A 15,549-nucleotide genomic window follows, 5' to 3' on the forward strand; every position below is an offset into this window, starting at 1 on the left:
GGGGAGGGTTATTAGAATATATCATTAAGGAGGTTATAGCCGGGCACTTAGAAGAGCTCAAGGCGATTATGAAGAGTCAGCATGATTTTGTGAAAGGAAAATCATGTTTAACCAATTTATTGGAGTTTTTTGAAGGAGTAACATGCGCAATGGATACAGGGGAGCCTGTAGACATACTGTACTTGGATTTCCAGAAGGCATTTGATAAGGTGCCACATCAAAGATTATTACGGAAAATAAACATGCATAGTGCAGTGGGTAACATATTAGCATGGATAGAAGATTGGCTGGCTGGCAGAAAGCAGAGAGTATGTATAAATGGGTCTTTTTCTGATTGGCAGGATGTGACGAGTGGAGTCCCACAAGGGTCTGTACTGAGGCCTCAACTTTTTATGATTTACATCAATGACTTAGATGAGGGGAGTGAACACATGGTAGCTAAATTTGCAGATGACACAAAGATAGGTAGGAAAGTATGTTGTGAAGAGGATATGAGGAGGTTGCAGATGGATATAGATAGGTTGAATGGGCAAAGATCTGGCAAATGGAGTTTAATGTGGGAAAATGTGAAGTTGTTCACTTTGGCAGGAAGAACAAAAAAGCAGAGTATGACTTAAATGGAGAACGGCTACATAATTCTGAGGTGCAGAGGGATCTAGGTGTTCTAGTCCATGAGTCACAAAAAGTTAGTATGCAAGTACAGTAAGTAATTAAGAAGGCTAATGGAATGCTATCCCTTATTACAAGAGGGATTGAACATAAAAGTAAGGATGTTATGCTTCAGTTATACAGGGCATTGGTGAGACCGCACCTCTCATACTTTGTGCAGTTTTGGTCTCCTTATTTAAGGAAGGATGTAAATGTATTGGAGGTGGTTTAAACGAGGTTTACTAGATTGATACCTGGAACGAGTGGGTTGTCTTATGAGGAAAGATTGGACAGACTGGGTTTGTTTCCACTGGAGTTTAGAAGAGTGAGGGGTGATTTGATTGAAGTATACAAGATCCTGAACGGCGTTGACAAGGTGGATGTGGAAAGGATGTTTCCTCTTGTGGGTGAGTCCAAAACTAGGGGGCACTGTTTTAAAATTGTGTGTCACACTTTAAGAACAGAGATGAGGAGAATTTTTTTCTCTCAGAAGGTTGTGCATCTTTGGAATTCTCTGCTTCAGAAGGTGGTGGAGGTGGGGTCATTGAATATTTTTAGGACAGAGGTAGATAGATTCTTGTTAGGCAAAGGAATCAAAGGTTATTGGGGTTGATGGGAATGTGGAAATCGAAACGCAAGATCAGCCATGATCTTATTGAATGGCGGAGCAGGCTCGAGGGGCTGAATTTTCTACTCCTGTTCCTATTTCTTATGTTCTTAAGTTCCTATGACTCATCCCTTAACCTAATTTTCCAGTTCACTTTGGCTAGCTGTGCTTTTGTGCCCTCATAATTTGAGTTTAAAGTACTTGTCTTGGACCTACTCTTCTCTCCATCAAACTGAATGTAAAATTTAATCATATTATGACTGCTGCTACCTATGGGTGCCTTCACCATGAGGTCATGAATTAATCCTGTCTCTTTGCACAATACCAGGTCTAGCATAGCCTGCTCTCTGGTTGGTCCCCAGAACATGCTGTTCCCAGAAACAATCCCCAAAATATTCTAAAAACAAAAAAACTGCGGATGCTGGAAATCCAAAACAAAAACAGAATTACCTGGAAAAACTCAGCAGGTCTGGCAGCATCGGCGGAGAAGAAAAGAGTTGACGTTTCGAGTCCTCATGACCCTTCGACAGAACTTGAGTTCGAGTCCAGGAAAGAGCTGAAATATAAACTGGTTTAAGGTGTGTGTGTGGGGGGCGGAGAGATAGAGAGACAGAGAGGTGGAGGGGGTTGGTGTGGTTGTAGCGACAAACAAGCAGTGATAGAAGCAGAATATCAAAAGATGTCAACAACAATAGTACAATAGAACACATAGGTGTTAAAGATAAAGTTGGTGATATTATCTAAACGAATGTGCTAATTAAGAATGGATGGTAGGGCACTCAAGGTATAGCTCTAGTGGGTTTTTTTTTATATAATGGAAATAGGTGGGAAAAGGAAAATCTTTATAATTTATTGGGAAAAAAAAAAGAGAAGGGGGAAACAGAAAGGGGGTGGGGATGGGGGAGGGGACTCACGACCTAAAGTTGTTGAATTCAATATTCAGTCCGGAAGGCTGTAAAGTCCCTAGTCGGAAGATGAGGTGTTGTTCCTCCAGTTTGCGTTGGGCTTCACTGGAACAATGCAGCAAGCCAAGGACAGACATGTGGGCAAGAGAGCAGGGTGGAGTGTTAAAATGGCAAGCGACAGGGAGGTTTGGGTCATTCTTGCGGACAGACCGCAGGTGTTCTGCAAAGCGGTCGCCCAGTTTACGTTTGGTCTCTCCAATGTAGAGGAGACCACATTGGGAGCAACGAATGCAGTAGACTAAGTTGGGGGAAATGCAAGTGAAATGCTGCTTCACTTGAAAGGAGTGTTTGGGTCCTTGGACGGTGAGGAGAGAGGAAGTGAAGGGGCAGGTGTTGCATCTTTTGCGTGGGCAAGGGGTTGTGCCATAGGAGGGGGTTGAGGAGTAGGGGGTGATGGAGGAGTGGACCAGGGTGTCCCGGAGGGAGCGATCCCTACGGAATGCCGATAAGGGGGGTGAAGGGAAGATGTGTTTGGTAGTGGCATCATGCTGGAGTTGGCGGAAATGGCGGAGGATGATCCTTTGAATGCGGAGGCTGGTGGGGTGATAAGATTTTCCTTTTCCCACCTATTTCCATTATATAAAATAAAAAAAAAAAACCCACTAGAGCTATACCTTGAGTGCCCTACCATCCATTCTTAATTAGCACATTCGTTTAGATAATATCACCAACTTTATCTTTAACACCTATGTGTTCTATTGTACTATTGTTGTTGACATCTTTTGATATTCTGCTTATCTCACTTATCACCCCACCAGCCTCCGCATTCAAAGGATCATCCTCCGCCATTTCCGCCAACTCCAGCATGATGCCACTACCAAACACATCTTCCCTTCACCCCCCTTATCGGCATTCCGTAGGGATCGCTCCCTCCGGGACACCCTGGTCCACTCCTCCATCACCCCCTACTCCTCAACCCCCTCCTATGGCACAACCCCTTGCCCACGCAAAAGATGCAACACCTGCCCCTTCACTTCCTCTCTCCTCACCGTCCAAGGACCCAAACACTCCTTTCAAGTGAAGCAGCATTTCACTTGCATTTCCCCCAACTTAGTCTACTGCATTCGTTGCTCCCAATGTGGTCTCCTCTACATTGGAGAGACCAAACGTAAACTGGGCGACCGCTTTGCAGAACACCTGCGGTCTGTCCGCAAGAATGACCCAAACCTCCCTGTCGCTTGCCATTTTAACACTCCACCCTGCTCTCTTGCCCACATGTCTGTCCTTGGCTTGCTGCATTGTTCCAGTGAAGCCCAACGCAAACTGGAGGAACAACACCTCATCTTCCGACTAGGGACTTTACAGCCTTCCGGACTGAATATTGAATTCAACAACTTTAGGTCGTGAGTCCCCTCCCCCATCCCCACCCCCTTTCTGTTTCCCCCTTCTCTTTTTTTTTTTCCCAATAAATTATAAAGATTTTCCTTTTCCCACCTATTTCCATTATATAAAATAAAAAAAAAACCCACTAGAGCTATACCTTGAGTGCCCTACCATCCATTCTTAATTAGCACATTCGTTTAGATAATATCACCAACTTTATCTTTAACACCTATGTGTTCTATTGTACTATTGTTGTTGACATCTTTTGATATTCTGCTTCTATCACTGCTTGTTTGTCGCTACAACCACACCAACCCCCTCCACCTCTCTGTCTCTCTATCTCTCCGCCCCCCACACACACACCTTAAACCAGTTTATATTTCAGCTCTTTCCTGGACTCGAACTCAAGTTCTGTCGAAGGGTCATGAGGACTCGAAACGTCAACTCTTTTCTTCTCCGCCGATGCTGCCAGACCTGCTGAGTTTTTCCAGGTAATTCTGTTTTTGTTTTGCCCCAAAATATTCTATTCACTCCTCATCTAGACTACCTTTGTTCCTCTGATTTTTCCAGCCTATATGTAAATTAAAATCCCCCATGATTGTCACTGTACCTTTCTGACAATGTCCCATTATTTCTTCCTTTATACTCCGTCCTACTGCATATCTACTGTTAGAGGGCCTGTACACCACTCCCACAAATGCATTTGCCTTTATCCTTTCTCATCCCTACCAAACCACTTCTACATCCTGCTTTCCTAAATTTGGGTCATCCCTCTCTATTGTGCTAATACCATTATTTAACAGAGTCACCCCTCCACCTTTTCCTAACTTCCTGTCCTTCCTAAATGTCATGTACCCTTCAATATTATTCTGTGAAAAAGACTGCATGTGTACGTGTGTGTATGTGTTTTAACTAAGCTAGGCAGAGATTAATAGGAGACAGGTTGTCGGGGGTTTAAAATATGAAAAGGATAGAGGTGTTAAGTTTGAGGTACAAGTGTACAAACTTTTTAGATAAGTTTAGAGTCTGTTTGAATATCTAAGGGAAGTCAGAGGTGACAAAAACCAGGTTTGCATCTTGCAGGGGTTCATAGGTAAAGGAAGACTATAAAAGATTAAGGGGAAAGGGCAGGGAAATGAATTGGTACTGGTATTGGGTGGAATGACAGGTTTTAAAAGTCTGTAGATTGTAGCAGGAAAGGTGATAGGGGAGATGAGGGGAGCTTTTTGTAAGCAGCGAGTTGTTATGCTCTGGAGTGCACTGTCCAAACAGCTGATGGAAACAGATCCGTTATTAACCTCCAAAAGGGAATTGGAGAATATTTGAAAGGAAAAATATTTCAGGACTATGTAGAATGAGCAGACGAGCGTAACTAAGAGCCAAATGGCCTCCTCCTCTTCCCATGTATCTAGGGTTTCATTGATGGATGTTTTTATGATGACAATAATCATGACAATATGCAATGTAAAGGAGCAAAGTGTTGCGTATATATTGCAGAGCTGTCTGCAGAGGGAACTAACCAGACCTTTCTTTCTGCAGGAGATTGAACAGTTAATGCAGAAACTTCAAGATGACACTGAGGCAGTGGAGGAGGTTCGAGCCATCGTGAAACAGGAAGAGGAGATCATGGCTGAAGAGACCCGGATTGTGCAGGAATATGCTGAGGTAATGTGTGAATCAGTGCTCCTCCCATGTTGAACATCACATGGAGGAAACACTGAGGGTGGCAAGGGCGCAGAATGTACTCTGAGTTGGGGACTTCAATGTCCGTCACCAAGTGTGGCTCGGTAGCACCACTGCTGACTGAAATAGCCAAGTCTAAAGGACATAGCCGCTAGACTGGGTCTGCAACAGATGGTGAGGGAACCAACAAGAGGGAAAAACATACTTGACCTCATCCTCACCAACCTGCCTGCTGCAGATGCATCTGTCCATGACAGTATCTGTAGGAGTGACAACCGCACAGTCATTGTGGAGACAAAAACCCGTCTTCACATTGAGGATACCTTCCATCATGTTGTGTGGCACTACCACCGTGCTAAATGGGATAGATTTCGAACAGATCTAGCAACTCAAGGCTGGGCATCCATGAGGCGCTGTGGGCCAGCAGCAGCAGCAGCAGCAGCAACAGAACACAATCTGCAACCTGCATATCCCCCGCTCTACCATTACCATTAAGCCTGGGGAACAACTCTGGTTGGATGAAGAGTGCAGGATGCATGCCAGGAGCAGCACCAGGCACACCTAAAAATGAGGTGTCAACTTGGTGAAGGTATAGCACAGAACTACTTGCGTGCTAAACAGCATAAGCAGCAAGTGATAGACAGAGATAAGTGATCCCATAATCAACGGATCAGATCTAAGCTCTGCAGTCCTGCCACATCCAGTCGTGAATGGTGGTGGACAATTAAACAACTCACTGGAGGAGGAGATTCCACAAGTATCCCCATTCTCAATGATGGGATCAGAGGATCAGAGGTGAGCTGGCAAGATGGATACAGAATTGGCTTGGTCATAGAAGACAGAGGGTAGCAGTGGAAGGGTGCTTTTCTGAATGGAGAGTTGTGATTAGTGGAGTTCCGCAGGGATCAGTGCTGGGACCTTTGCTGTTTGTGGTATACATAAATGATTTGGACAAAAATATAACTGGGCTGATTAGTAAGTTTGCAGACGACACTAAGGTTGGAGGAGTTGCAGATAGTGAAGAGGATTGTCAAAGGATACAACAGGATATAGATCGGTTGGAGACTTGGGCGGAGAAATGGCAAATGGAGTTTAATCCGGACAAATGTGAGGTAATGCATTTTGTAAGTTCTAATACAGGCAGGAATTATACAGTAAGTGGCAGAACCCTTAAGTGCATCGACGGGCAGAGGGATCTGGGTGTACAGGTCCATAGGTCACTGAAAGTGGCAATGCAGGTGGATAAGGTAGTCAGGAAGGCATATGGCATGCTTACCTTCTTTGGCAGGGATATTGAGTATAAAAGCTGGGAAGTCATTGCTGCAGCTGTATAGAACCTTGGTTAGGCCACATTTGAAATATTGCGTGCAATTCTGGTCATCACATTACCAAAAGAATATGGAGGCATTAGAGAGAGTGCAGAGGAGGTTTACCAGGATGCTGCCTGGTCTGGAGGTTATTAGCTATGAGGAGAGGTTGGAGAAACTCGGATTGTTCTCACTAGAGCGTCGGAGATTGAGGGGCGACTTGATAGAAGTTTACAAAATTATGAGTGGCATGGACAGAGTAGATAGTCAGAAGCTTTTTCCCAGGGTGGAAGAGTCAATTACTAGGGGACATAGATTTAAGGTGAGAGGACAAAACTATAAAGGAGATGTGCGGGGCAAGTTTTTTACACAGAGGGTAGTGAGTGTCTGGAATTCGCTGCCAGAGGAGGTGGTGGAAGCAGGTACGATAGTGGTGTTTAAGAGGCAGCTTGACAAATACATGAATAGGATGGGAATAAAGGGATGTGAACCCCGGAAGTGCAAAATGTTTTAGTTGACGGGCAATATGATCGGCGCAGGCTTGGAGGGCCGAAGGGCCTGTTCCTGTTCTGTACTTTTCTTTGTTCTTGTTCTTTGATAGAGGAACCGAGCGCATCAGTGCAAACGATAAGGCTAAAGCATTTGCTACAATTTTCAGCATGAAGTGCCAAGTATATGATCTATGTCGGCCTCTCCTGGAGGTCCCCAGTATCACAGATGTCAGTACTGAGCCAATTCGATTCACTCCACGTGATATCAAAAACTACTGAAGACACTGGATATTGCAAAGGCTATGGGCCCGGACAATATTCCAGCAATAGTACTGATGATGTGCTCCAGCACTTGCCGCACCCCTAGCTAAATTGTTCCAGTACAGCTACAACACTGGCATCTACGTGGCTATGTGGAAAATTGCCCAGACATGTCCTGTACACAAAAAGCTGGACAAATCCAACCTGGCCAATTACCACCCCAGCAGTCTACTCTTGATCATCAGTAAATCAATGGAAGGGGTCATCAACAATGCTATCAAGCGGCACTTGCTTAATAATAACCTGCTCACTGACACCCAGTTTGGGTTCCACCAGGTCTACTCAGCTTCACTCAGCTCCTGACCTCATTACAGCCTTGGTTCAAACATGGACAAAAGAGCTGAACTCCTGAGGTGAGGTGAGAGTGACTGCCCTTGACATCAAGGCAGCATTTGACTGAGTGTGACATCAAGGAGCCCTAGCAAAACTGGAGTCAATGGGAATCAGGGGGAAAACTCTCCGCTGGTTGGAGTCATACCTAGCACAAAGGAAGATGGTTGTGGTTGCTGGATGTTAAGCACCTCAGCTCCAGGACATTGCTGAAGGAATTCTTCAGGGTAGTGTCCTCGGCCCAACCATCTTCAGCTGCTTCACCAATGACCTTCCTTCCATCGTAAGGTCAGAAGTGGGGATGTTCGTTGATGATTTCACAATGTTCAGCACCATTCGTGACTCTTCAGACACTGAAGCAAATGCAGCAAGACCTGGACAATATCCAGGCTTGGGCTGACAAGTGGCAAGTAACATTCCGGTCACATAAATGCCAGGCAATGACCATCTCCAAAAGAGAGATCCTAACCATCGCCCCTTGATGTTCAATGGCATTACCATCACTGAATCCCCCACTATCAACATCCTGGGGGGTTACCATTGACCAGAAATTTAACCGGACTAACCATAGAAATACTGTATCTGCAAGAGCAGGTCAGAGGCTGGGAATCCTGCAACGAATAACTCATCGCCTGACTGCCCAAAGCATGTCCACTATCTACAAGGCACAAGTCAGGAGTGTGATGGAATACTCTCCACTTGCCTGGATGAGTGCAGCTCCTACAACACTCAAGAAGCTGGACACCGTCCAGGACAAAGCAGCCCGCTTGATTGGCACCACATCCACAAACATTCACTCCCTCCACCACCGACACACAGTAGCAGCAGTGTGTGCACCATCTACAAGATGCACTGCAGGAATTCACCAAGGCTCCTTCGACAGCATCTTCCAAACCCACGACCATTACCATCTAGAAGGACAAGGGCAGCAGATAGGTGGGAACACCACTACCTGGAAGTTCCCCTCCAAGTCACTCACCATCCTGACTTGGAAATATATCGCCATTCCTTCACTGTCGCTGGGTCAAAATCCTGAAACTCCCTTCCTAACAGCACTGTGGGTGTACCTACACCACATGGACTGCAGCGGTTCAAGAAGGCAGCTCACCACCACCTTCTCAAGGGCAACTAGGGATGGGCTATAAATGCTGGTCCAGCCAGCGAAGCCCACGTCCCATGAATGATTTTTTTTTTAAAAATCACACCAACCAATTCTTATTGTGCGACCCCATCCCACATTTACCTGGTCACCACACAAGCTTTGAAAGTTGCACCTAACTCCTTGCTCAAGATGGGCTGTCAACTCCGGTTTGACAATTCCTGAGGATTTGATTACTGCTTATTACACTACATGACACTGCTCATGTGATGACATTTGATTAATATATCTCTCCATTGTTTGAGTCTCAGTATTACCAAGGCTGAGTAAAATATTTGATTTTTTTGTTTTTTAGTTAAGCGAATAGCATCATTTATAAATCAAGTACACAGGAAAACAAATAAATAGTAATCATTAAATGAAATGGTGTGTTGTTTCTGTCATGTTGACCACAGTGAGAAATACCAAGTAAATCCCACTAATTCAACAAAAGCACTGAAGAGTCACTGTGCTAACTCAAGTTTCTCAGCTTTCACAAGTTACAAAAGCAGTGGGTAAAACCAAAAGAAATTGTAATTCAGTTCACTGGCTCCCACACCTCACTGCAGAAGCTCAGCTCCAGATCTCAGAGAGAAGCACCAAATCTGCCCGACTCCTGAAACAAACATTGTACAATAGCACACACCCCAGTCCGAGACAAACTCTCCCTCTTTCCTGTTTGTGTTTTTCTTTCTTAATCTCTCTGCCCAGTTTGTGTTTCATGGTCTCTGATCTCTCTCCCCAAATTTGTGCTTTTATCTCTCTCTCCCTCCCCCAGATTATGTTTCTCTCTCTCTCCCTACCTCCCAGTTTGAGTTTCTCTCTCTCTCATAGATAATAGGAGCAGGAGTAGGTCGTTCAGCCATTCAGCTCCGCTCTTTAATGTGTTCAGAGGGATCTGGGTGTCCTTGTGCATGAATCACTGAAAGCTGGTATGCAGATACAGCAGGTAATAAGGAAGACAAATGGAATTTTGGCATTTATTGCTGAAGGAATAGAGTATAAAGATAGGGAAGTGTTGTTGCAACTGTACAAGGTGTTGGTGAGACCACACCTGGAGTACTGTGCACAGTTTTGGTCCCCTTACTTGAGGAAGGATGTAGTTGCATTGGAGGCAATTCAGGGGACGTTCAGTAGATTGATTCCAGAGATGCAGGGCTTGTCTTATGAGGAGAGATTGAGCAGTTTAGGCCTGTACTCACTAGAGTTTAGAAGGATGAGAGAAGAACTAATTGAGGTATATAAGATGCTAAAGGGGATAGACAAAGTAGACGCGGAGCGGATGTTTCCCCTTCTGGGGCATTCTGGAATGAGAGGCCATAGTTTTAGGCTAAGGGGTGGTAGATTTAAATCAGAGATGAGGAAGAATTACTTTTCTCAAATGGTCATGAATCTGTGGAATTCACTACCTCAGAGTGCAGTGGATGTTGAGACACTGAATAAATTTAAGGAGGAGATAGACAGATTTTTAATTAGTAATGGGTTGAAAGGTTATGAGGAGAGGGTGGGAAATTGGAGTTGAGGCCAAAATGAGATCAGCCATGATCGTATTGAATGGCAGGGCAGGCTCGAGGGGCTGAATTGCCTACTCCTGCTCCTAGTTCTTATGTTCTTATGTTCTTATTCCCACCAAGTTTCATGTCATCAGCAAACTTGGAAATATTACGATAAAAACAAAAAAACTGCGGATGCTGGAAATCCAAAACAAAAACAGAATTACCTGGAAAAACTCAGCAGGTCTGGCAGCATCGGCGGAGAAGAAAAGAGTTGACGTTTCGAGTCCTCATAACCCTTTGACAGAACTATTACACTTGGTTCCCTCTTCCAAATCATTAAAATATATATATATTGTGAGTAGCTGGGGCCCAAATACTGATCCCTTTACCACATTAGTCACCGCCTATTTATTTAAGACCCATTTATTCCTACACTCTATCCTGTCTGCTAACCAATTCTCAATCCATGCCAATACATTAGCCCCAATCCCATGTGCTTTCATTTTACACACTAATGTCTTATGTGGGACTTTATCAAAACCTTTCTGAAAATCTAAATACACCACATCTACTGGTTCTCCCTTATCTATTCCTCAAAAAACTCCAGTAGGTTTGTCAAACATGATTTCCCTTTCATGAATCCATGTTGACTTTGACTAATCCCGCTGATCTTTTTCTAAGTGTCCTTTATCACATCCTTTATAATAGACTCTTGCATTTTCCTTACTACTAATGTTTGGCTAACCAGTCTGTAATTCCTTGTTTTCTTCCTTCCTCCTATTTTAAATCGTGGGGTTACATTCACCACCCTCCAATCTGCCGGGGCTGTTCCAGAATCTACAGAATTTTGGAAGATGACAACCTACGCTTCCACTATTTCCATGGCCACCTCCTTTAGTATCCTGGGATGTAGATTATCAGGCCCTGGGGATTTATTGACTTTCAGTCCCATTAATTTCTCCAGCATTATTTTTTCAGTAATACTAATTTCCTTCAATTTCTCTTTCTCATCAGACCCTTGGTTCCCTTGCATCTCTGGGAAGTTATTTGTGTCTTCCTCCATGAAGACAGAACTGAAGTAGTTGTTTAATTGCTCTGCCATTTCCTTGTTTTCTATTATAAATTTTCCCATTTCAGACTGTAAGACATTTGGCTTCACTATTCTTTTTTCTTTACATCTAGAAGCTTTTACAGTCCACTTTTATGTTCCTTGTAGGTTTACTCTCATACTCTATTTTTCATCTCTTAATCAATCTCTTGGTCCTCCTTTGCTGAATTCTAAACTGTCCCTAATCCTCAGGCTTGCTGCTTTTTCTAGCAACTTAATATGACTCCTCTTTGGATCTAATACAACCCTTCATTTATTTTGTTAGCCATTTTGGGCCACTTTTCCTGTGTGTTTTTGCGCCAGAAGGAAATGTGTAATTGTTGCGTTTTTCTCCCTCTTTCCCCTCAGTTTGTGTTTTTCCCCACGTGGATTTCAACTGAAATTCCACCCCTCATGTTTCTTGACATTGTGTTTTTCTCTGTCTCTCTGCCTCCCTCCCTAGTTTTTGATTCTTTGTCTCTCTCTCCCTTGCTGCCCAGTTTGTATTTTCTCTCTCCCTCCCCAGTTTGTATGTTTTCTCCCTTTCTCTCCCCAGTTTGTGTTTCTCCCTGCAGGAGCAGACTTTGCAGCAAAGTTGTGAATCAACGTTATTGAGACAAAGTCAGGACAACTTAATTAAGATAAACTGTGCCAGTGAACTCAGGTTGTGCTTTATAGTTTAACACAGATTATACTGCCCATGTCAAGATCTGGATGGTCAGGCCAATGACTGATTTCCTCAAAGCTTTGGTCTTTTGGTCCTCAAGCCTCTGCCTCTCTCTGTTTCCCTTGTACCTTGTCTTGTTTGCTCTGTCTCTGGATGGTCTCTCTCTTTCTCTCTGCCAGGCAAAGGGAAGGTGGGGACATCTTTTATCCTGGCTATTACCCAATTAACTCCTCCCACATCCCAATCACCTTCAACCCTGTGTGTGAGGATAATTTCCCTGACCAACCAGGCATCTTTCATGTGAGCATCACACTATTATATAATGCTTTTCATAACCACATATGTCACTTATCTCAATGCTTCTTCTTCTTTATTCTTTCATGGGATGTGGGTGTTGCTGGCAAAGGCCAGTCCGTGCCTAAAAGCTCTTGAACTGAGTGGCTTGCTAGACCATTTCAGAGGGGCACTTAAGAGTCAACCACATTGCTGTGGACCTGGAGTCACATGTGGGCCAGACCAGGTAAGGATGGCAGATTTCCTTCCCTAAAGGTCATTAGTGAACCAGATGGGTTTTTATGACAATCGATGAGAGGTTCATTTTCATCGTTACTGAGGCTAGTTTTATATCCCAGGTTTATTAATTGAATTTAAATTCCACCAACTGCCATGGCAAATGAAGTTCGATTCAGAGATCTGTGAGGTGATTCGCTTTGGTAAGAAGAACATGGAAAGGCAATATAACATGAAAGGTACATTCTAAAGGGTGTGCAGGAGCAGAGGGATCTGGGTTTTTGTGTGCATAAGTCATTGAAGGTGGCAATGTACATCAAATCTTAAGGAAAAATAAAAGAATACTTACCCGTCATGTCACTCTTCAGCAGAATCAATCCTCACAATGAGACTATGGAAGACTGGAGCTTGGTTTTATTTCACAGCAAACAAAATGACTGCAGAGGAGAAGCAGAAAGCAATTCTTCTGAGTGTTTGTGGTAGCAAGACATACAATCTCGTCCACAGTCTGATGGCCCAAACATGTCCAATTCTAAATCCTTTAATGAATTAATGGACCTAGTGAAAGCACATTTCCAGCTGAAGCCATGTGTAATACAGATGTTTAAGTTTAATTACAGAGTTAGAGCCGTGGGAAAATCCATTGCAACCGATGTAATGAAGTTGAAGCAGTTGACTGAGCACTGTGACTTCAGAGACACATTAAATGATATGTTGCAGGACTGATTAGCTTGTGGAGTTCACACCGACACCATTTAGTGCCATTTACTCACAGAGGTCGATGTGGACTTGAAGCACACCATGGAAACAGCAGGAGCCATGGAAAGTACTGTGAGAAACTCGCAGGCTTTACAACACATTCAACATGGCGCCGATCGTCATGTGGGGCAAGAACCTACTGCTGGGCATGATGTGATATCCAGAGACACAGCATCGAAGCAAGAGGCAAGGTCTGAAACATTTCAGTAGCAACTCCAAGATTTATTTGTTATAGATGTGAGGGTGACCATGTACCGGACACCTGCAGATTCAAGGAGGCAGAATGCCATTACTACCACAAGAAAGGGTCACATAATAAAGCAATGCAGGACAAAATCCAAACAGCCCTTAAAGCAACAAACCGATATGATTGAATTGAATAATACGACAGAACCTGAAGCTGCCGATACTGATACCTATTCCCTGTACAATGTCACAGCGGTAAAAACCAAACCTATTACTGTCACAATCCAAGTGAATGGGAGCCATTAATAATGGAGGTAGATACAGGAGCCTCAGCCACAGTGGGGGGACAGCACACACTTAAGTACCTAAATAAAGGTACCCAGCAACTGAATCTGGAGCGGACAATTGAAAATATACACTGGAGAATCTATTCAGGTAAAGGGCATTATCACAGTACCAGTGTCTTATAGGCAACAGACAGCCCAACTCTGAGTGATCATAGGAACAGGTGAAGGACTTAGTCTTCTGGGCAGAAATTGGTCACAAAAAATCAAGCTTGACTGGTCTGGGATATTTCACTTGAGAACAGGAGCAGTTCCTGAACTGCTAAAGAAATACAATGCATTTTGTGATGAATTAGGGAAGTTAAAGGCTTGTAAGCAAAACTATACGTGGATTCTCAGGTGACACCCCATTGCTTTAAGGCCAGACCTGTGCCTTATGCCTTAAAGGAGAAGGTGAATGCAGAATTGTGCCAGTTAGGAAAGCTAGGCATCATCCAGGCAGTCCAATTTTCAGAATGGGCAGTGCCCATAGTCCCAGTGGTGAAGTCTGACCAATCTAGTCTGACCGTGAACAAGAAAACTAGATAAATATCCTATCCCGAGGATAGGCGACTTATATGCAAAGCTAGCTAGAGGAAAATCCTACACAAGACTGGACATGAACCATGCTCACCAACAATTAGAGCTGGATAGCAGGCCTAGAGGATATGGGACTATCAATATATACAAGGGTCTTTATCGATATATGCGCTTACCCTTTGGAGTATCGTCTGCATGTGCAATCTTCCAATGGACAACGGAAAGTCTTTCACGAGGACTTCCCCGAGTAGTAGTATATGTAGATGATGTTCTGATCACAGGTCAACTAGAGCCAAATACTTGGCCAACCTGGAAGAGGTGCTAAGAAGGTTCTTGGAAGCTGGCGTACGATTAAAGAAAGAGAAATGTACATTCCAAGCTTCAGAAATTACTTACTTGGGTCACAGGGTAGATGCCATGGGTTTGCATTCAGTAGAAGAGAAAGTTAGGGCAATTAAAGATGCACCCTCTCCGTCCAGTGTAACTGAACTCAAGTCTTTCCCGGGTACGATCAACTATTATAGCCGCTTCTTGCCAAACTTGTCAACAGCGTTAGCACCATTTCACTTGTTGTTAAAAAACAATCATTGTTGGTCATGGAATTCACAACAGGAAGAAGCCTTTTTGAAAGTTAAGAAGCTATTATATTCATCATGTTTATCGGTATACCATGATCTATTGAAAGAATTGGTATTAATATGTGATGTGTCTCCTTATGGTGTGGAAGCTGTGTTATCACATAGGATCAGAAAGGCTAAGTCTTTAGAACCCTCTCCACAGCCGTGGAGGGTTATTCCCAACTGGAAAAGGAAGGTTTATCAGTGAAATTCAGAGTGGAGTAATTCCACCAGTATCCACTTGGACAACACTTCACCATTGTGGGACCATAATCTATTAATGGGTTTATTCAGTGAGGATAAGGCCAATAGCATCAGCAAGAATTCAGTGTTGGGCTTTGACATTATCTGTGTATGAGTACATCTTCATTCACCAACCTGGTGGGCATATTGCAAATGCGGATGCACTCAGTTATCTCCCATTACCAGATAGCATTGTACATGCTCCTGTGCCACAAGAAGTTGTGCTTGTACTCAATCTCTTGGATTCTTCACATGTGCGTGTGAAGCAAATTAGAAATTGGATGAACAGAGATCCAAGAACTTCCCCG

Source organism: Carcharodon carcharias, chromosome 5, assembly GCF_017639515.1.
Source record: "Carcharodon carcharias isolate sCarCar2 chromosome 5, sCarCar2.pri, whole genome shotgun sequence".
Lineage (NCBI taxonomy): Eukaryota > Metazoa > Chordata > Chondrichthyes > Lamniformes > Lamnidae > Carcharodon > Carcharodon carcharias.